Source organism: Oenanthe melanoleuca, chromosome 1, assembly GCF_029582105.1.
Source record: "Oenanthe melanoleuca isolate GR-GAL-2019-014 chromosome 1, OMel1.0, whole genome shotgun sequence".
Taxonomy (NCBI): Eukaryota; Metazoa; Chordata; class Aves; order Passeriformes; family Muscicapidae; genus Oenanthe; species Oenanthe melanoleuca.
In genome coordinates this window covers 32,770,970-32,791,608 of record NC_079333.1, presented here as the reverse complement: position 1 = coordinate 32,791,608, position 20,639 = coordinate 32,770,970, and the positions used below count along the sequence as shown (strand labels likewise).

Below are 20,639 nucleotides of genomic sequence, written 5' to 3'. Positions count from 1 at the left end.
ATTCCCTTGAAGCTGTAAATTGGTGTTAATACATGCTGAATTGCCCAGAGGCTTTATAACAAAAATAAATTGGCATTATATTATATAGCATTAAAAATGTGAGAGCATGTTATTGATTGTTAGTAGCTATGGATTACCTATTTATCACTGAAGGAAGAAAAAGCAAGTTATGCAAATTTTACAAGAATTAACACTGTACTACTGTATTTAGGTTAATTTTTAGTATGCAACATCTACCAATCTCTAGTAACTATTAGAAATTAAGCAAGAAGGCTACAAGGAATAAATAAACATTCTCTTGACAGTCCACCTCTTTCTAGCTAAAATTAGAAATAACCCTGTTGCTTCTAAATTTTAAACCCCACTCTAATTATCACTATGAATTTATGAAGTTTAACAGTAGGAGGTTATATATTTGCTTTTAATGAACATCAGGTTTCCTTTTTTTTTTTAACAGAAAATCTATCATGAATTTGGTCTCCCACATAGGCATGAGTCAATGCCATTGCAGAAAACACACGAGTTCTTAGCAAACAACAACAATATGGAAGAGCCCTGCCAGTAAGGAGAGACATAAGGCAAGGATCTCAGTTTTTGTTGACAGTAAAACTACCATATCTGTAGCTATGCCTCCAACAGCATTTTTACACAATGTTTAATTCACAAGGGACTGAAAAGCAGTTTTACAAAGGTCATACTTGTTACGATGGTTATGTAATGCTGAGCCTCCCCTTTTACTAGGTTACTTTAGAGACTTTCTGTTTTAATAAAGAACACACATTTTAAAAAGAACAAAAATCATAGATCAGTATAGGTGTGAAAGGAAATAAAGATCACCTACTTCCAACCACCCTGCCATGGGCAGGGACACCTTCCAGTAGGTTCCTCAAGAGCCCATGCAACCTAGACTTGAATGCTTTCAACAATGGGGCATCCACAGCTTCTCTGGGCACCCTGTGCCAGTGCCTCACCACCCTCACAGGAAAGAATATCTTCCTAATATCCAATCTAAACCTGCCCTCTGATGGTTTGAAGCCATTTCCCCTTGTTCTGCCACTACATGCACTTGTAAAATGTCCCTCTCCAGCCTTCTTGCAGACTCCCTTTGCATATAAACCCACTACTTTTTATGAATAAAAGGCAACCTTTTTCACTCTCACCTGCAAGATTAAATCTTTTTTACCATCAAGCATTAAACAAGCATATAAAAACATTTGGCCAAGTCATTCAGGGAAGCCTCAAAACTGTTGCTGTAAAGAATGGCTAATAATAGTCCAAAAGGGTCTACCATATTTTCAGTATCTAGTCTAAGGAAAAGGGACTTCTGGCTCTGCTTAAAAAGATTAATGCTGTCATACAACAGTGTTTTTAAGAATTGAGGCTTATATTGATACTGTCAGTCTGTAGGCATTCAGCTGTGTCAGCTAGGAGCAGAGTCCCTTGAGACACAGGAAAATACTGAGAATGGTTTCAGGCTTAATTTCCCTGAGTCACTCTGGAGGGTGCATTCCCACCTCAGTGAAGTGGGATGAACAGAAGTTCATATTCAGCTGAGCTTACACTGAGGGGATTTTTGCCTTAAAAAAAATCTAGAGTAACTTCTTTCACAGTGTAATGGGCAGCTGTGGATTCCCTAACACCAGCACCAAGCCCACCAGGAATAGGCATTTTAGGGACAAGTCCACTAGTACTGCTGCACTTTGTCCACAGCAAGCTCCTGTGGATATATACTTGGTTCTGGAGACTTTTGAGAAGAGATGTGTAGTACCCTAAACACAGGTAGAAGAAATGCACACGGAGCAGTGAGCACAGAGGAAACATCAAAATTAAAAATACAGAGTAAGGAACACCTCTGTTGAGATCATTAGCTAAGGAGGAGCCAAGAGTGAAGTTCTGTTGCAAAATGGTCTTCATTCAAGACATGAAGAATTGCTGTATAAGGACAAGGCTTATAACTACTGTGCTGTAATCATGAGACACCAGCAGAACTGTATCACTTTGTTTTAAGATAAGCACTGAAAAAACCAAAGAAAATCTAGAGAAGAGGAATCTCACAAGCTAGGGAAGACTGAAAACAGGATATTACATAGGGATAGCGATCAGTTGCTTTCAAATGAGAGAGAAACCAGGGAAATCATTCCAAATTTACTGCTATAAAAAAAAAATTAACTGCTAGAGTGCTGAAACACTAAAAGTCTCCAGTCTCTCTAGTAATTCCAACAATTTTAATTTGGAACCAGCTACAAGCAAAAGGCATATTCCTCTGTGTTAAGTAAAAATAAAATAAACACATACTTGCTTCCAAGGTAAGATTTTACAATGCCACTAGTGCATGTAGTGTTTGTAGAAATGTAATCCTCTTCATAAAAAAAAAATCTTTTTAATAGACTTTACTCAAATGCAAGTAAGGTAGCATTTAAAACAGCCTTCTTCATAAGCATCAAAATGTGAGCTGCAAATGTGGCAACCCTAAAGTTGAGACTGAGTTTCCAAACTAGAGCTGTCTGGTGTCATCAGATGTGTTCAGGTATTGTTTTGTCTCCAGCTGCTTGTTCAAGAGTGAATGGGTTTCTTTCTGTCATTTCTGACAGACATATGCACACCTCAGATCTTACAGGACATCTGAAATAGCAATATGCCTATTTTAGACAACTGAATCTCACCCATAAAAGTATTTTTTTTTAATTTAAAGGAAGTCTCTTCTAATACATTTTGTTATGCACACAAGTTATTATTAAATGCAAACATATAGTTTAAAAAATATAAAATTTGGGAGGTTATTGCATAGAAAATCTAAATCTCCTGCTCTTTAACTAAAGATAAAAAAATAAATTTGAAGTTTCCCTAAATGCTATGAACTACTGTAAATCCAAAATCCAATAAAAGTTTTATAAAAGACCTAGAGCCAAGCAAGTTTCAGTGTTGAAGTACAAAAATTTTAGAAGGATTTAAATACTTTTATAGTCTCAAAAGCCTTGTTAATCTATAGATTAAAGAAGGATCAGTTTATTGCCATGGAAAAAAAAAAGTGTGCCTATTTAGTACCAGGAAGTCCCATGGCCCAACAAAAATTACCTTCATATAAGAACACCATGCAGCATCATAAAAGAAGTCAGCCACATCACAAAACTGAGGAAAATAAAGTTTGCTGTTTAAAAAAATTCTTCAGAAAGAGATCTCATTAAAATCTACATAGTTCCTGCTAATCATATGTAGAAGGCATTGAAGTATTGCTTGCAAAGTAACAGTAATAAAATATGAGCATAGGGAGATGTACAAAGAAAATGGAGATAGTATTTCTAAATAAATCCATGAAAAATTGCTGCATTCACAGGAACTTCAATATACTGAACAGTATCTGTGATCACAGTGCTAAATTCAAGTCTGTTCCTCATCCCAGTGATGTAACTACTATAGATTAATTCCACAGAATTGAGCATGAGGTGAAGAACTTCCGTGGCAAATAATTGCTTTAAAAATTTTCATTTATGTCAGACAATGAGAGGAAGGCAAGTTTCAATGAAAAACTCAAAAATATATAGGAAGCTACAATTTTCTTTTAAAATTTGAGTCATTCTTTTTATCAATTTACAACAGAATAATGAACAGCTGATAGCACACTGGAGACAAGTCCAAAAATACTTTTAAAACAGGCTTGTGAATGAAATGAAAATTCAGGAGCAGCAGATGGGTTTAACTGCTGTTAAATGTGGAGTGGTTTCCAAGAACATGTTGTATGTAATAATAAATAGCCAGAGACATAAAGTTTCCCCAGCACTTAAAATCCTGAGCATACAAGCTAAGTGAGGGCTTTCAAGCTCTGGCTCACTGCAGCATCCTCACATTTTACCCTTGTCTACAGCAGCAAAAGTGCTTGTTATTAACAACATGTGCCAGCAATGAGTGCAATTACAGCAGCACTGAGCACAGTTTCACAGGCAGGCAGGTTTAACACGGGCTTTCTGAAACAAGAATAGTTCTTGGCTCTGCTTGCAGGTTAATCACATTCAGCACCAGGGTATCCATTCTCACAGTGGATAATTATGCCAGTGTACCCAGTGCCTCAGTTTGTGCACACGTTTTACATAATAAACATGTTAGAAATTGCTTCCCTTCCAGTTCTTGAGCTGGATGTGGGCATTGGGATGACATACTGCATCTAGGGTTTCTGCAGTCATGCTCTGACTGCCTCCATGTCTTATGCCCTCTTGGAATTAAGCAAAAGTGAAGTCCCAAAAACCCAGGAAAACAGGCAGCAACTTTTTTTTTTTTGGACCTAAACCAGTTCTGGCTTCATCTCCAAATCAAAAAGTGGCTTTATTAAGTGACAGCTATGATTAGGTTAAAGCTTCTACACTTGCTACCATGTATTATTATACTTGACTGACACAAATATTTGTGACATGGAATGAAACTGGAACTTTTAAACTCTCAGGGATGCACAGAGGCACAGACAGAAAAGGGTTCAAAACAATGAGTGCAACTGGCAGAGAATAGACATCTACATCGGCATCAAACACAGAAAAAATCACTGCAGCTTCTGTAACAACAAAAGGTATGTGAGGAACTGTGGAAAAGAGCATCACTGGATTCAAGGGAGCCTCTGGAGTTCAGAGCAGACCTACACTATAACATACATGTGTTCCTGCTTAGACACACCAAGGATGGTTCTGGTTAGCTACTCTGTAAGAGCAGTATCTGCTTGATACTGCCTTGGATGAACTGCAGGGAAAGGATTATTAGGGGAACAAAGGATAGAAAAGAAAGGTGAGGAACCAAATGTGAGCACTGTAGCAGACAAGAGGAGAGATGTCAGAGCTTCACTTGGGTTACCAAGTATAAACTTACACTACTGCTAACCTACTACTTTTCACTGCTGCTCTAAAAATCATGATTTCTGTACTTTCATTGCAGAAATCACCCCTTTTTCCAACTAATTCTTTCCATAGAAAAAAACCCCATGATGTGACTGGTGCATAAGTACTTCTCTCTAATCCTAGTACTATACTTCATTCATGAAATGGATAAAATTAAATCAGTCCACTGATGCTCATGTGGCATTCAGGGACTACTTGTTTCCCAGGGATCTTCTTGGAGCTTTTTTTATCCCTTGACTGATACCTACTGAGAGGCTTAGAAATGAAATTGCTCTATGGTCTGGGAAAATCAGCCAGTAAAGTAACAGCCCCCAAAGCATGCCTTTCATTTCAAACCAAATATTAATGGCCAGAAAACATCAAGTTAACATCCTTTTGGTCAATCTAACATGTACCCTTTCTAGAGATTGTTTGGAGATTTCCAGAGCCATGGCTTCTGTCCAACAATCTCACCTGAAACATCCTTACTGTGGCTGTCAAATGGATGCAAACACAATTGTTTTGTGTGCTCCCTGTTCAAGCTGCACCCTGCTCTGGTTGGTTAAACCTGCTGCAATGCTGTAGCACTGCTACTTCTGGAAATGGCTGAATTGCCCAAAAAAAAGGAGGCTGAGGGACATGCTCAACCTGGACCCTCATTATCCTCACTGTTAGATGTCACATGAAATCCTGGCTGTTCTGTGCAATTCCAGCTGGCTCCTTCCAGGTCAAAACTGCTCTAGGAGCCAGACTCATGTGGTGTGGACATGAGTAAGTACCTTCTGTTCCACAGTGCAGACACAGCCACTTTCTACTACCAGAGGTGCACAGGACCATTACCGAAGTACAAGTACACAAGAATTCAAATTATATCAATTATGCATTTCTCTTTGCCCATTTGAAAGTGTCCAGTGATTTGAGGGGTGGTTGCTGGCAATGCAAATGTATGTGTCTAGAGTTATCAGTGACAACCACTTCACTGGAGGCACACTGGAATTTGGAAGTGGTGACTATGGAGCACCACTGCAGATTGATTTTGCAATAGTAGTTCTGAAGTGGTTTTGTACATTGTTTTGATCAGCCATTTAGACAGAATTATGGGGATAAGAGATTACATGATTAGAACTAATCTTCATTAAAAAGTACTTAAACACACTCTCAGTAAACTATGGTCTGTTCTCAGGTATTACTCAGCCATTTGTACTCTTACCACAGAAATGGATGATATACATAATCTCCTCTTTCATAGGAGCATTTTCTGATATAGGCTAATTATCAAGAACATATGGGATTCTAGGGTTTTTCTTTGCCCTGAAAATATTAAAAAATAAAGGTCTGGAGTTTTTTTTTCTGGAGAGCCATTATGTTTTTTCCTAACAACCATCCTGAGCCTCTTCTGCATATTATAAGATAGCACATTCTGCAAGACTTCAATCACTAATAATGAAGTAAATTCAAAGTATTTTACACAATCTCTCATGGGTTGTTCACTCTAAATGACCTTCATTTTATAAATTTTTTCTGTAACATTTTGGAGATGATTCTAATGTTCAATTCCTATCTGCTCCACATACTTTTTCCAAAATTGGTAATAAGTGTTAAATATGTGCCACTGCCAAATGTAGTAATTTTCTGGTGTCTTACCTTGAATCTGCTCTGGCAGTCTCTGTGCATGTCTCCTTTGAGACCAGACTGGTTATTAAATTCCAGTTATTAGGAAACAAATTTAGGCTCAGGACAATTTTTTCTACTAAACCTTTGTCAATTGAATGAATGACTTTTTCTACAAACAGCAGCTCTCTTACAGATTTATATAGACTTCATGAGTCATAGATTTCACAAACAACAACAAAAAGGTTTAATTTGTGAAAAAGTGAGGATTTCCCAAAGCATCAGTTTGTGGTCAGTACTAGCTTAAACTGATTTCCCAGGAATAGGGGTGTGAGATATTTGCACAATATAAACTCCTCTTTATTACAGCCAACTGTTTGGTCCTTATCACCTGCACTGCCAAAGCCTTTTTCAGGCTTCACAGAGTAGAATAAGAGGATTGAAAGAAATTTAGCATTTCAATTATGGAGATAATGACTGAAATAAGATCCTCTAATTCTCTCAGCTTCCGAACACTGTAGTAAGAATAAAACTCTCCCCTTAAAGAAACCATGTGCATTGAGGCACAGGTGTCAACATGGATCAATGAGATGAAGAACCAGTACCCCCCAAAAAGCAAATATGCCATAGAACAGAACTAGTTCAGGTTTTACCCAGCAGCCCACTTTGTTCCAGAGAGCACCAGGTCATGGCTTTCTAACCTTTCCTGGTGGCTACTGCTTGTGAAGATATCACAGATGTGCTTCCTGGTGAAAGATTTTTGTTTTCTATCACAACTCAAATGATTATATGAAAAAATCTTCAAGGGGTGGAAAAAGCATTAATGTGCTGTTTTTCTAAAGTATCTGTCGACATATCAAGCTCATAAAATTTATCTGGCACAAATTTTTACTGAAATCTGTTTCCCTTATTTTTGTTCTTACCAAAGCTAATAACTGTGCCTGCTCTGACGCTCCATAGGGAAAGGATGATTTACTGAAATGTGTCAATGGGAGACTAGTTGGTCTCCACACGTCTCCTGATGTCTCTGGAGACTGTAACCACACTCATCAGTTTAGATCATGGTGTTTATGACATGTTAGTACCAGAGAGACCTGTCTGGCCTTCAGCTGTCGCTGGAGAAAGTCCTGGGTTTCCTACACGTATGGTGACATGCCAACCACAGACATACTGGGGGATGCCTCAGATGACATTTAAAATGCTGATAAATGTGTCTTGGCAGGTTTATTATCCCTGGAGGACATTTTTTTCCAACCTTCACTCTGCTTCCTCCATTTTTAGGGGTCTTCTTGATGAGGAAAAGGATGGCCCATATTTTTCCACTAGTAAGAGAAATAAGTTTTCCTTAGTACCATTATGAGTGTCTTCCAATGCACTGATCATCCAGTTAGTTCAACACTTCTTTAGTGGCGGGATTCCTAAGTAAACTCTGCTCTTCAGAGACCTCTCTCTCTGTTTAGCTTTTGCACACTGATGTGTCCACACCTCTATAACTGCAATAAGTGCAGCACTGAATTCTGTTACTACCACTAGTAAGTTTACTACTGAGTATTCAAGACTAGCAGTAAAAGCAACTATTTTTGGCAACTTAATAATGTGTGTGCAATGTCCAACTTCATAACTGTCCCATTTACTTCCAGTTCAACAGTGTATTTATCTCCAAATGGGCTGCTGCTCATTGTTCCTGTGAGGATTAATCTGAGCAACACACATTGTGGCTCTTGCCAACATTTGCAGAGCAATATAATCCACCCTCCTTCTCACATCTTTCCTTTAGTGACACCCAGTGGGTTGGCTGCTGTTAACTAACTCTGCTCCTCAAACTCCACATGCTTTTTGCTGCAGTCAGAGTTGTGATGCTGTACACAGCTCTTTTCTCCTACAGTGTTAAGGATCTCAATTAGGACACAATTGTCCACCCACTACTCTGAGTTCGAACTTGGTCCTTCCTCTTGTTTATCAAATTCCTGCATCTTTCCCTTCAGAATTCTTAGTGATGCTCCTGAGCTTTGTTCACCCCCCCAGTCACAAGAGTGGTGTTGGGATGTGCCTTGGGCACGCTCAATCCCTCCTCCACTCTTTTGTGCCACAGGAAAGCTGAGCAGGTTGATGTGCTCTTGGAAGAGCTCCAGCTGAGTGACTGGCAGGAAGCAAAGGCGGGGTGCCCGTGACAGAACAGAGTCAGTGTGTGCCTGTGGCACCGTGGGGAGCCCAGCAGAGCCTCAGTGTGCACAGAGCCGACGGGATCTCTCACAGAGACAGCCCCCAGAAACACCACTCACAGCTTCCACTGCCTTCTGCATCACTGACTAAAGCCCCTGCTCCTATCCCGTGCTTGTGCGGCAGAGAGCATCCCACATCCTTCTTGGCTTCAGCTTTATCAGCTTTTTGGCTGGGACAACTAAAACTATCAAAGATATCGAGGATTTCAACCCAGCACTTGCTAGAAAAGGATCTGCATTTCGCTGGCATTCACAGCTTGTAAAACCAGAATGGTGTCACTTTTGTTACCCTCCACCTTCCTGGAGAATTCCAGCCTTGGTGAGGCAGGCTTTGAAGTGTTTCACTCTCCTCCTCCATGTATTTTCTCTGTTCCTTTTAACTCCTTCTCTGAATCCTGTTCAGCAATCCCTTTGTTCTGACAGCACTTGCAAGAGGGCTCTTTTATGCCTGGTTTCATCTAGCTGGGAATAACCACAGAAACCTGATGTCACCTCCCCTGACCCAGAGACTGTGTCTTACTGACATGAGCACAGAGGTATCCACTGGTTCTACCAGAGAGGACTAAACTAAAAAAGGTTTGTCATCAGGCTTACTGCAAATATATCCCACCTGATTTTAAGGTTTCATTTCAAACCTGTTCTAAAGAAATACAGAAAATGTAACTACAAACAAAAGAAAAGTAACTACGATGAAAGACATCTGGGGATTATAATTGTGCTGTGTTTTCAAGGGCATAAATATACATTTTTGCTTTTGTGCTATATCCAAGGAAATAAAATATACCAGTTCAGAATTGTGTTGGCAGGAAATCTCGCTGCTTTTTAATTTTGGCAGGATGCTAAGTATTAGATGCTAAATATTATTTGACCTCATGACTCACAGGAAAACAATGTGTACTAAAAGCACAGAAATAATTGCTCTACTTCAGTATGTCCAGCTTTCCTATATTTAAAGGCAATTCACCATCTGAAGACATTTCCAAATTGAATTGTTCTAACATTTAATCCCACACCCCCAATGCCAACAGGAGAGAATTTTTCTGAGGTCTTTTTCTTAATATTTCTGTTCTCATTAGATTAATTCTTAGTGAGTAAATACTTACATGTGCTTTATATATTCACAGCTCTTCAACATAGTGAATGCTAATTTCTGTCCTTAGATTTATATCTTGGGGACTTTAAAAACCTGCAAATCTTTATATTATTCTGTGTGTCTGCTCAGAATATATTTATACACACATTATGCTTATACTATGTATGTATAATAATGTTTCTTTTGACACAGGAGTCAGCAAGAATATGGTCATATTCAGTAGATGCAAGGATGTGTATTTATTTGTATAGGAAAAGTTTTACACCTTCAGTTCTTCCTCTAAAGTATTAATCCTCTTTCTGAGCAAGCAGCCTGAAGAATTATGTCACTGAAAATAGAGTTAAAGGCAAGCATAGGGGAAAAAAAAATAATAAGCTGACGTTTTGAAAAGTACTTTACATAATACTTGTAAAACTCACTACCAGGAACACACCATTGACAGAATCTCATGATAGTCATAAAAATGAATAGTACCCTTTAATGCCTTCACCATCCAGACACGTTTCACAAGGGGATAATATGTGGTGGGGTTTTTAATCACAAAACTTCCCCTTATTCACTCTGCCTGCAAGAAAACAGCTGAAATTTCTTACAGCTGTTGGTCTCTCCCCACATCAGCAGTTAACACCTCACTCCCCTGATCTTCGGGCCACCTTGCTCTGTAGAGAGTGATGGCAGGTGGGGACATTTTGGAAAAACTGAACATGAGTGAGGTGGGAGAAGGAAATGAGGAGACTAAGAGAGTGTTTCATGGGAATGCCTCCTGGAAATGCCACTCCTTCAGGCATTCCTCCCTGACAGTTACTCTAGGTCAGGACATCATGGGGACAGTTCTAGTACATCACCAGACCTCTGCACCTTTCATAATCCTTGATGGATAGGCAAACACTGTCTAACCTTCTTGAAAAATATTTATGGGTGAAATTGGCTCTGCAGTGTTTAGTGTGAGCATCAGAGCACAATGTGTAACCAAATGTTTGATACTAGTGAGCTCACTCGAAAAAAATGGATGCCAATTTCATCTTACTCACTCTTGAGATTCATGGCTGCAGGATGTCTGTCATAATCACAGCTAAAGTTTAACTCTGATAGATGAGGTTTATGACAAGGTTCATGCATTGTGTTTTAGCAGGAATACTTATCAGACTGGACAGAAATTAAAATTTTCCTCTATGTTTTAACACTTGGCTGGAGAAATAGCAAAAATAAATAACTTTTAGGATGATATTTCTGATCTGATTAACATCTTCCTGACCAGCAAGTCCTAAAACAGTCTGACCAGGATAATGCATGCTCCCATTTTATACAAACACACAATGCAAATGGGAGACAGAGTTAAGGTTGCCATGGGAACTTTACCTCCAGATTTTTTGGGTTTGTATAATTAAAATAATACAAGTACAATGTTTTAATGATTCAGTTTTGCCTTATAATTAATTATGTTCACATTTTCTTTGGGTGGGAACTGTTTATCTGATGGGTACAGTCCAATGTGATAACTTTATTCAACATTTCCAAAAGTGGGTTTTCTAAGCAGGGGATATTTTAAACTTGAGTCACTGTGCAGAAACGACTACAGTGTAATACAGAAAGCACTGCTTCAGTGTTAAACCAGGTGATTCAGCTGCAGGTAAGGCAACCTCCATGGCAGCAATGCAGTCAGCACAAGCTCTGCCATTGCACTGCAAGGCTGTGCCACCCCTGGCATAGCTGATGCTGAGGTTTGGAAAGAGGCAGAACACTTCTGGGACCTGATCCCTCCCCTCCAGCTGTTGCCATCACATGTATTTAATCCACCATGGGGAGCACCAGCAGTCCCCAACCTTGTTCACCAGGGTTGCCCTCAACTCACTGTTTCTTGGTTCATCTCTTTTCTTCTGCTATGCTCTTTCAGGTCAAGTCCCAACTTCTCCTGGGTGTTATGAAAACTTGAGTTAGCCCTGAGCATAAGAATACACTCAGACTCCTTGCTCTAAACTTAGGCTCTGGGTTTTCAGAAGAGCTGACCTACAAACCTCATTGATATCAGTGACTGAAAGTGTGCAGCAAACAACCTTCGTCAACAAGGCATCCAGACGAGGGGTTGTGTCTCTTATAGAGGTTGCATGAAATTATCAGAAAATAAGAATTGTCCTTGGAGCCCTTTGTCTTTTCAGGAAAGGGACACTCAACCTTTTGTGCTGCCTTTAGAGCAAGATGTGCTATTTAAATAAGCAGTGGCCTTTCCTCCCAATTTGAACATGTTGCTTCCTCAAGAGACCTGGACCCTGCCATAGGCTGTTTGCAAAGCAGAGGATACTCAGACTGAGTATGGAGAAATCATTATTGATCAAATTGCAGTCATGGGCCACTGCTGACCCCAAGAACAAGAGCTACAAAGCCTGCATTCAATGTACACATACAGAGAATGCTGTCAGTGCTGCAGACATGGAAAATGGGCTTTCTGAGGAGCCAGCTCATTTATTGAGGGGGAAAGGAACTAAAAACATTCAAGTTTTCGGCACTGTAATTAAACGAGACTCTACCATATATATGTTCACATTGAAGAAGGAGTTTAGTTAAAATATTCAGTATAAGTCTCCTCCCTAAAGGAATAGCACTAAATGCATGTTAAAATATAATTGTATAATTGGAACTCTAGTGTTTGGGTTATATAAAAGGTGCTGTAGGCGTATCAGCTTAGACAGAGGTAATTAGATCTTGTATATTAACATTTTTCCCTTAAAGGGATAATCAGCAATACTTTTAGAAGTGGAGATGCTCAATCCTAGAAGCTTGGTGGGAAAAGGTACCTCCTTTAGCCCCCTTTTTGCTTTGTTCCTGGCTCTGTCACTGACTGGACTGGACTGAAAGAGTATTTCTGCAGTAGAGTACTTGCTTAATACAATCCCCTCTGGGCACCCACACAATGGCAATAGTGCTGCAGCTTTTGGTGAAATCAGCATAAAACTGAATCACCTGCAAGCATCAATCAAGGTGCCGAAAATAGGACTAGGTAGTGGCATTAAATAATGCAATACCTGGCCTATATATTTAGTAATGGGTCATGCACTGAAGCCAGAGAAGAAGCCTGTAGCAGGGCCAGGAATAGAAGAAATCAGAGCTCTATTGTCTCCTTGAGTCAAGGGTTAACATTTCACACAGATGAGAGTAAACAGCCACACACCACTGCTTAGCTCAGTCAGCCTGAAGGGTACAATAACAACAAATATGGTTTTACCCACGGAGGCTGAATGACAATCAATGGCACTACAGCTTTGGAGTATCCAATTGAAGCCCTTGAAAAATCAAGTGGGTGCACAGGAAGACAGGTTACTATGCCATCATAGGATGAAGATAGGAGAATGTTATGGATTTCTTGGATTTTCAAATACATTGTAAGGTTTTCTAGAGAAAAGGAGCATATTATTTTGAAAACAGAACACTGTGTCTTTAGAAAGTGGAACAGCAGAGCGCAAATTAAAGCTGTTTTTGGTTTTTAGAATTTTTCTTTTCAAGATAAAAGAAGAAATGTAAAGTTCCAAGATAAAAGAAGAAATGTACAGATCCTCAAGCCAGCAAAACAAAATACAGCCAAAAAAACCACCCACACACAAGGACTACTCCAGGTATTTTCTAATTTCATTGCTGCTAGCCATGCTTGTCTTTCATACATACAAAAAAAAACCTTCCAGGAAAGAAATTCCAAGAAGAGAGCCCAGACTTTAAGCTTTTCATTGAGAAGTTTGATACAAACTTTGGAATCCAACAAAAATCAAAACCAAAATCATGAGAAGGTTAATCCAAACTAAAAATATTTTCCTGGTTTCATATTTCTCCCTTCATGCCTGCTGAAGGCCTCCCAATCTCTCTATACTTCTATAAGGCTTTTGAAAGTGTTTGAGAAAAGTACAGATATTTTGTTTCTAGGTAAGCCAAAATCTCTCTTGATACCTGAAGGGTTTTGGCTTTGTTCCTAAAGCTCAAAAGATCAGGACTTGTGGATTGAAATAGTTGGGTAGCCTAAACAGAGGTCTCTCTTCAATGCCTATCTGCATTGATAAAAGAGGCAAGAAGGCAAGAATTATCACCAAGACCCAAAGGACAAGCTCCCTTGTCTTCCCTTATTTTGACCCACACCATGTATGTAACAGAAATGGGCAGCCCATTTCCAGAGGCATTCCCAGCACAAATATCAAACAACTCTATATAATTTTTCCCAAAGGCTAGTGACTAGAAGTTATCAATACACTTAATAAAGGATTTTCTTAAATGCAGATATTTAGAACAGAAAAACACATAGCAACAGTTACAGAGCTCCTTAAAATAATTCCGAGCCTTTTCCACTTGCTGGTTTTCCAAAGTGCATCTGTTCTGAAGTGTGTTTTCCATTGTGGGACTGCACCTGAACCTGATCTTTGTAGACAGCAGCCAAGCACGACAGTGCACTTTGGAGCAGGGAACAGCAACAAGTCAATGTGGCTCTAAGCAGTCTGCACCCTCCTTAGGGGTCAAGTGGTAGCTCAGAGCAAGCTGCTAAATCGTTGTATCATCTCTGCAGGCAGGCAGAGTGGGGTATCTACAGCCAAAGAAGTGATGAAAACAGCTGTAGCTGATAGCAAACACAGCCAGAAGGTCACCACCACCTGGAGGGTGGTTGTTTCAAACCAAAAAGCTGTCGAGCTCAGGCGTCTCTGCTCATATTTACAGCCTTTAATTATAGCTCGTATTTTTAGCGTTAGTGAAAACACATTGAAAAAAAGAAAGTGCTTTGCTCTTCTTTTGGGATCTCACCTGTTATACCATAAATATGAACCTATAAGGTCTTTTTCTTTTGGGAATGGCACTGCAGCCTTAAGCATCATTATATAATCTTGTGTCGAACATAGAATTATTCTACTTGCACACCACAGGTTCAAGCACACTTCTTATAAAGGGGAGAAATCCATTCATTTTCAAAACTGCACACAGAGAAAATATAATTTGAAGAGTTACAAGTTCAAAAAACGCTCAGCTCTTTCCAGTTTTCAGCACCTTCTCTTTTGTCCTGCTACAGCTTCATTATTTTCTTATTCTTTGCAGTACATGGAAGTCTTTTTGAATGAAAAGAAACTCTTCCACATTAGTCACAACAGGAAAACTAATTTTGCTTTACAGCTGGTGAATGAAGATTATCAGAAGTTTTATTCACATGCAGAAGATAACAATATAATACCTAAGGAACACTGATGAAATGCTGTGTTTACCCTAATTTATCAGTTTTGCAAGTCATGACTTGTACTCAAAAGAGCCACCTAATTCAGGACTGCAGTAGTCCTGCTTGGTAAATTTTGTGCCCTAAATTCAGCTAAAATCAAATAGATACCAGGGGACCACATATAGTGTTGCACTCAATACTCATTTGATGTTTTAGAAGCTATTTTATGATAGGAAAAGCAACAGAAGACAGGGTTTTGTGCCACTTCAAAAGGCAGCAATATGTTCAGACCAATTCATCAAATTTCTTTAGACCTGAGTGTGGTCTAAGAAAAGTATCTCAATAAAAAACTCTAACCCTAATTTCTGCAGCTAAACTCCACCAAGGAATAGAGTCTTATTAAGTGCTGTGTCTTGGTCTTTAAATCAGTCATTTACAAGTTTTAGCCAAATCTGGAATTACTAACATGGTGGCATTTCACTACAACACGGTATTAGTCTTAGCTTGTGTCTCTGCATCCTAACTAAAGGAATAAATTATACAAGAAAATAAAAGCAGAATCTGCTCCCTTGTCTTAATTTTAGTTACAATTAATTCAAGGAGTTAAAGCCTTCTTAATAAAGAAAGGCTTAAAATACATTAGCTAGATTTAACTTATTAAGGTTTTGACAACAAGTCATGTTATTATTTACTGCAGCATTCAAAGACCTGTTTGACTTCTTACACTTGCATAAGAACTATCAGGGATGTGACAACATGAATTTTCTATATAAGGCAAATAGACTGCATCACAAACATTTTTGACACTTTCAGATGCAGTTTACAGCCTTAAACAGACATTCCACTTCTCCCACCCACCCACCATCATCCAAGGCCTACAGTCACCAAAGTTGGAGAATTAAGAGTGGGAGTATTACTAATCTACCAGGTAAGTGCAGGGTTTAGTGACCTGTTGGTTTGTGTGTCCATATATATGACAGGGTATGGACACATACCCCTATTCCTGCCTATGATTCTCTCTAGGAGTGCCCTCCTAATCCCCTGCCCAAACCAACCATATCGACTGACCTGGGGTCTAACAGTGAATTTTAAGTAAGAGCCAGAAACAGCAGAGAAGGCACATATGCATATTGAAGAAATAAAGTAAAGGAAAGGAGGAAATAAGGCATAGGCTGAATAAAGGAAGCACTGGAGAAAAAGGAATTTGGCATATGGGCAGATCCTTAGGAGGTACTTAATTCCTGTCAAAAGCCAAGGGGGCTGGTACCTAATTATCTCAAGGATCCTGACCTTAGAGCCTCACAAACTGTTTCTGAACTTATTTAGAAATGGAGACATAAAAGGTGATGCCCTACCCTGTGACAGAAGCCCCTACCATCCTGGCCCCTGGCAACACTCCCAGCTTTAGATCAATGCAAGAACAGGGAGCAACATTCAGAACTTTCAACATCTTTTCCCTAGTTTTTTACTCTGGATTGTGCTTCCCATATTTCCTTCTGTTTTAGCTGCAGTGATATTTCACCTGGCATTATTTAAAAACCAATGCATTTCTTATGCAAAGACAGGCATCCTGCTGCATGCTAAATCACCTCTCATTTCTCCTGCTTTCACTGAAATTTGGTTGAGGTCATTTACAGAGGTTCTTTCCAATCAACATTTCTAAGATTCTGTGATTACTCTGTATGTGTTCTTATAATGTGAGATGACCCGTTCCTATCTGGGCTCCTTTCTTTTATGAATAACTGAACACAGCAGAAGAAAACTCATCAGACTACAGAACAACTAATTCTCATCTAATAACAGAAACTTTATTAACTCATGGAGCGCTGTGCTGTCCCTCCTGGTGAATAAAAACAGTCAAGAAACAGCTGGTGTTTGCACACAGAATGTGGATTAGTTTGAGAGCATCTCCATTTCTCTGGCTCAGCACACTCAAAGTTTTTATTCCAATTGCACAGGAAGTTAGTAGCTGCTAATGCTCTGGGGAAAAAGTGGTGCAATCTAGTATCAGTAAGAGATTCATACATCAGATCCATTCAGATCAGGCAGTTGTAGACAGCACATTAAACCTCTGTTTTAGGAAGTTGCCTCCAACACAAGGAGCAGTACCCTAAGGCTCAAGTACCAGCTCTGTGAGGAAGATGCTGCTCCCCTGCCCCTACAGCTGTACCTGACAGGGAAGCAAGCCTGAAGGCCCTGCAACAAAAGCACTTTCCATACAAAACCTCCTGCTTCATAACCAGATCTTGCCATCCTCTGAAAGTTTCTCTGATGTAGTCTCTATTCCCTCTGTTTCCTCACTTCCAACACCTTTACAGGGCTGTGATCTTCAAGACACTGGAAAGACATACCCTTAATGCTGAGAAATGGAAGGCCTGCATGTCTGGAACTCACGTGGGGGTTGATGCATATAGTAAAGAGTGCAAAACACCAGGGCTTTGAGGAGGTGGTGCAACAGTCTCCTCTGTGATACGTACATAGACACAAAATTAGACCCGCGAGTGCATTTTCTAGGTCAACTTCTTCTCCCTCCTCTGCTCTCACCTCCTCCCTTGAGTTTTCTTAATTGTTCTGGGAAGAAATACGTGTTTCAAAATGTAACACCAAACTTTTTCTTAGGAAAACATATTGTCCTGGTTATTTTATATCCCGAACCACTGTGTGTGGAATGTTAATCCCCAGTTAGTTTTGCCAGGACAAAAATGGTCTATGCCTTCTTATGCTGTCAATTGTTTAGTTCCTACACAGTTAATTCATTATCTTAAGCTAAGGACCAGGAATCTGAGCACAAAGACTGACACAGACAATGGAAAGAAACAAGCAGGAAAAGTATATTTTATAGACACAATGCAAAGCACTGCTACAAGAACACTGAAAATACTTTCCCTCACAGCTCTGCAGATTGTTATGTCCTGAATTTTATGGGATTCTACAGCACTTTGAGTAATTTATTGTATCCTGAAGAAGCTGGGATGTAATGTGCAGTTTGAGAGCCATATGGCCCTCTGGATGTTCCTCCTAGTGATCAGCCTAACCACGATTCCTGACCACACACAAGATTTGCATGATGCAGTTACCAATTTGCCTCCTTGCAATAGGTGAATGCTCATCTGCTTTTCAGCTTCCTTCCTCGTGCATCATCATCCTATGACTATTTTTAAATAATCTTTGAAAAAATAAAAAGTCAACCAGAGTTCTGGAAATTGCTTCTTCCCTTCAGCAATAAACTTCACAATAAACCAGACAATAGTAGCACTATCTTGGATGGGTGGAGATAAGAGCCTGTCAGCACTTTTTTTTCAAATCCACTTCTGCAGGGACTTGCAATTCATCTACAACAATTTGATATGCAGGAAAAGAGGGGATGTGAAACCTCAGACCTGGAGGAAGAACCTTAAAAAAGGATGAATAATAGTATTTCAAGGTATATCTGAAATAAATAGTGTGGAAAAAGGGAGGCACAGAAAATAAAGGAGGAGATACTTAGATTTACACTAATCTCATTCCATTTTCACTTATATCCTCCCTGTCCTTGCCTCACCATGCCTTTATGCTGGTCCTTAAACCAATTGTATTTACATGGTTCATTTCATTTCAGTGCTGTTTACACACTATAACTATTCATTCTCAAAATTCCTCTGAGGCAGGTATTACCAACTTGATTTTCTAGAAAGAGATGCAAGGCACAGTTTTCCTCAGGCCACAACAGGAATTCTATGTGAGAGCCAGAAATAGAAATAAGGAGTTCCCATTCCCTGTCCTAAATCAAGGTCACAGAACCCTCTCTGGCACAGGCTATTTTCCTCAATGTTTTATGGAGGTGACTATCCTCTTATGGAGCTATGTTTTATACAGACTGGGATTTCCCTGGGATGTGTACAAAGTTCAAGTTATCTCTTTCACTGCCAGCTGAAAATACCTGTGATACACAGGGTAAGGGCCAGGACTAACAGAGTTGAACACAGGGCATTGTTATCAGCCTTACAAGGTGGGAGGCAAGTGTGCATTACTCATTTAAATGCCTTTTTATCTATGAAACCTTTTAATTCTCTGAATTTAAACTTCTTTTTCACTTGAAGCACCTGTGGCTGGTAAAGGTTAAGTAGCTAAAACAGGAAGTTTTTGGGGGTGGAGCACCTGTCTGTGCTGGACACAGGGTCTCTGAGTCCAGCACAATTTCTCACAGTTTTGGGCTTGGACCTCTAACCCAGCATCCCTGGGTATATTTCAGGTGGACTATCACATGGTTGCAGGTCCAGATGGACCCAGGCTGACAGAGCTGTTATGGCTGGATTATATCTGACCTCTTGGTTACATTTTTCAAGATCAGAGTGGTGGGATCATGATTGAGACCTTATGCTAGGTGAACTGTGCTAAACCCACGTGCATCTCAGCATGAACCTGGGTTCTCAAGTGGCTGGGAGAGGCCCACATCCATGTTGCTACTAAAGCAGCATCTTTAATAAATGAATCCAAAATGTGTTTCATGCTCTCAAATACCACCAAAAGGCAAAGGGCAGGGGTGGGAGGTGTTGAAGATAGAGGAAAGAGGTTTCTCTGTAGGATGCAGTCTCATCCATACTCCCTCTTGGAAGAAGTTCAAGCCCCATCTACAAATTGTCTTGAAAGAGCCTGGGACCATCACAAAATTCAGCCCAGGAAAAAAAACTATCAATTTTTCAATATGTAATGTCAGGAATTGAGTACTTGAGTATAATCATTAGTCCTCCTATATTCTAAATATTTGCAGTTGGTCAAAGGCCTGAAGTTACACACCTGTTTCCACAGGGGATGAGCTCCCATCCTGCAAATAAGTGATGTGTCTACATTCCTTCTCAGGCAGCTATGTGTTGGCACAGGCTCTTCACCACAGACACATCTACAGAGCCTCCAGGTGATTCACTGTGTGGACTCTGGTGCTGACAGCACCTTACAACTTTCTGAACATTCATATTTAGCATATTTCATCTTAATTACACTGAACAGCTGTCAGCATCTCCTAAAGGAAGTCTTCCCAAAAAGGTCTGGCAGGATTCTCAGAATCAAGGTTTGTGAAATGTCAGTTTAAGGAAAAATGAAAACTTTCCTGTTTATTGAGGGTCAGTCTCCCAGAAAATCTGCTTTTCTGGCTTGGTGGGGATCATTTGACTAGCTAATGGGTGCAAGTTGAAGTTGGGAGAAGATTTCTACTTCACAATGATGCTCTCAGTACACTCAAGAGCCAAGTGACTCAAAAGAATAGTTCAAACTGCCTTAATACTTCATCAGATCATTCTGTGCCATCTCTCCTGGGATTACAGATCATTAACTTCTACAGGGAGTCAGAGGAATTCCCATCAGTAATCTTTCTTCTCATTGAGGTTTCCATTACATTCAGCACAACCTGCAGCTAGTCTTCCTTGAGAAATCCTGTCCTTCATGTTTATTAATACTATAGCAAATGTTTAAAGCTGAAGGAAGCACAATCAGAAAAGTGAAAGCAATAAATATATATATATTAATAATGAGAATATTTCTGACAGCTACACTGGAAACATAAAAGCTACTTTTCAAAGATCAGAACTGTTCAGTGACAGTTTTCAGTTCTATTGCTATTATCACTTAAATATATTTATATAACATTTCTTTATCACCATTCTCTATGACATCTCTTACAGCTAAGATGAATGTCTATATATATC

At 39.5% G+C, this 20,639-nt stretch overlaps 1 protein-coding gene across 6 annotated transcripts in view; it reads right to left on the bottom strand.

The window, feature by feature from the left end:
- DLG2 (discs large MAGUK scaffold protein 2) overlaps positions 1-20,639 on the bottom strand; it is a 963,673-nt gene that overhangs the window by 577,085 nt on the left and 365,949 nt on the right. The window lies entirely within an intron of this gene.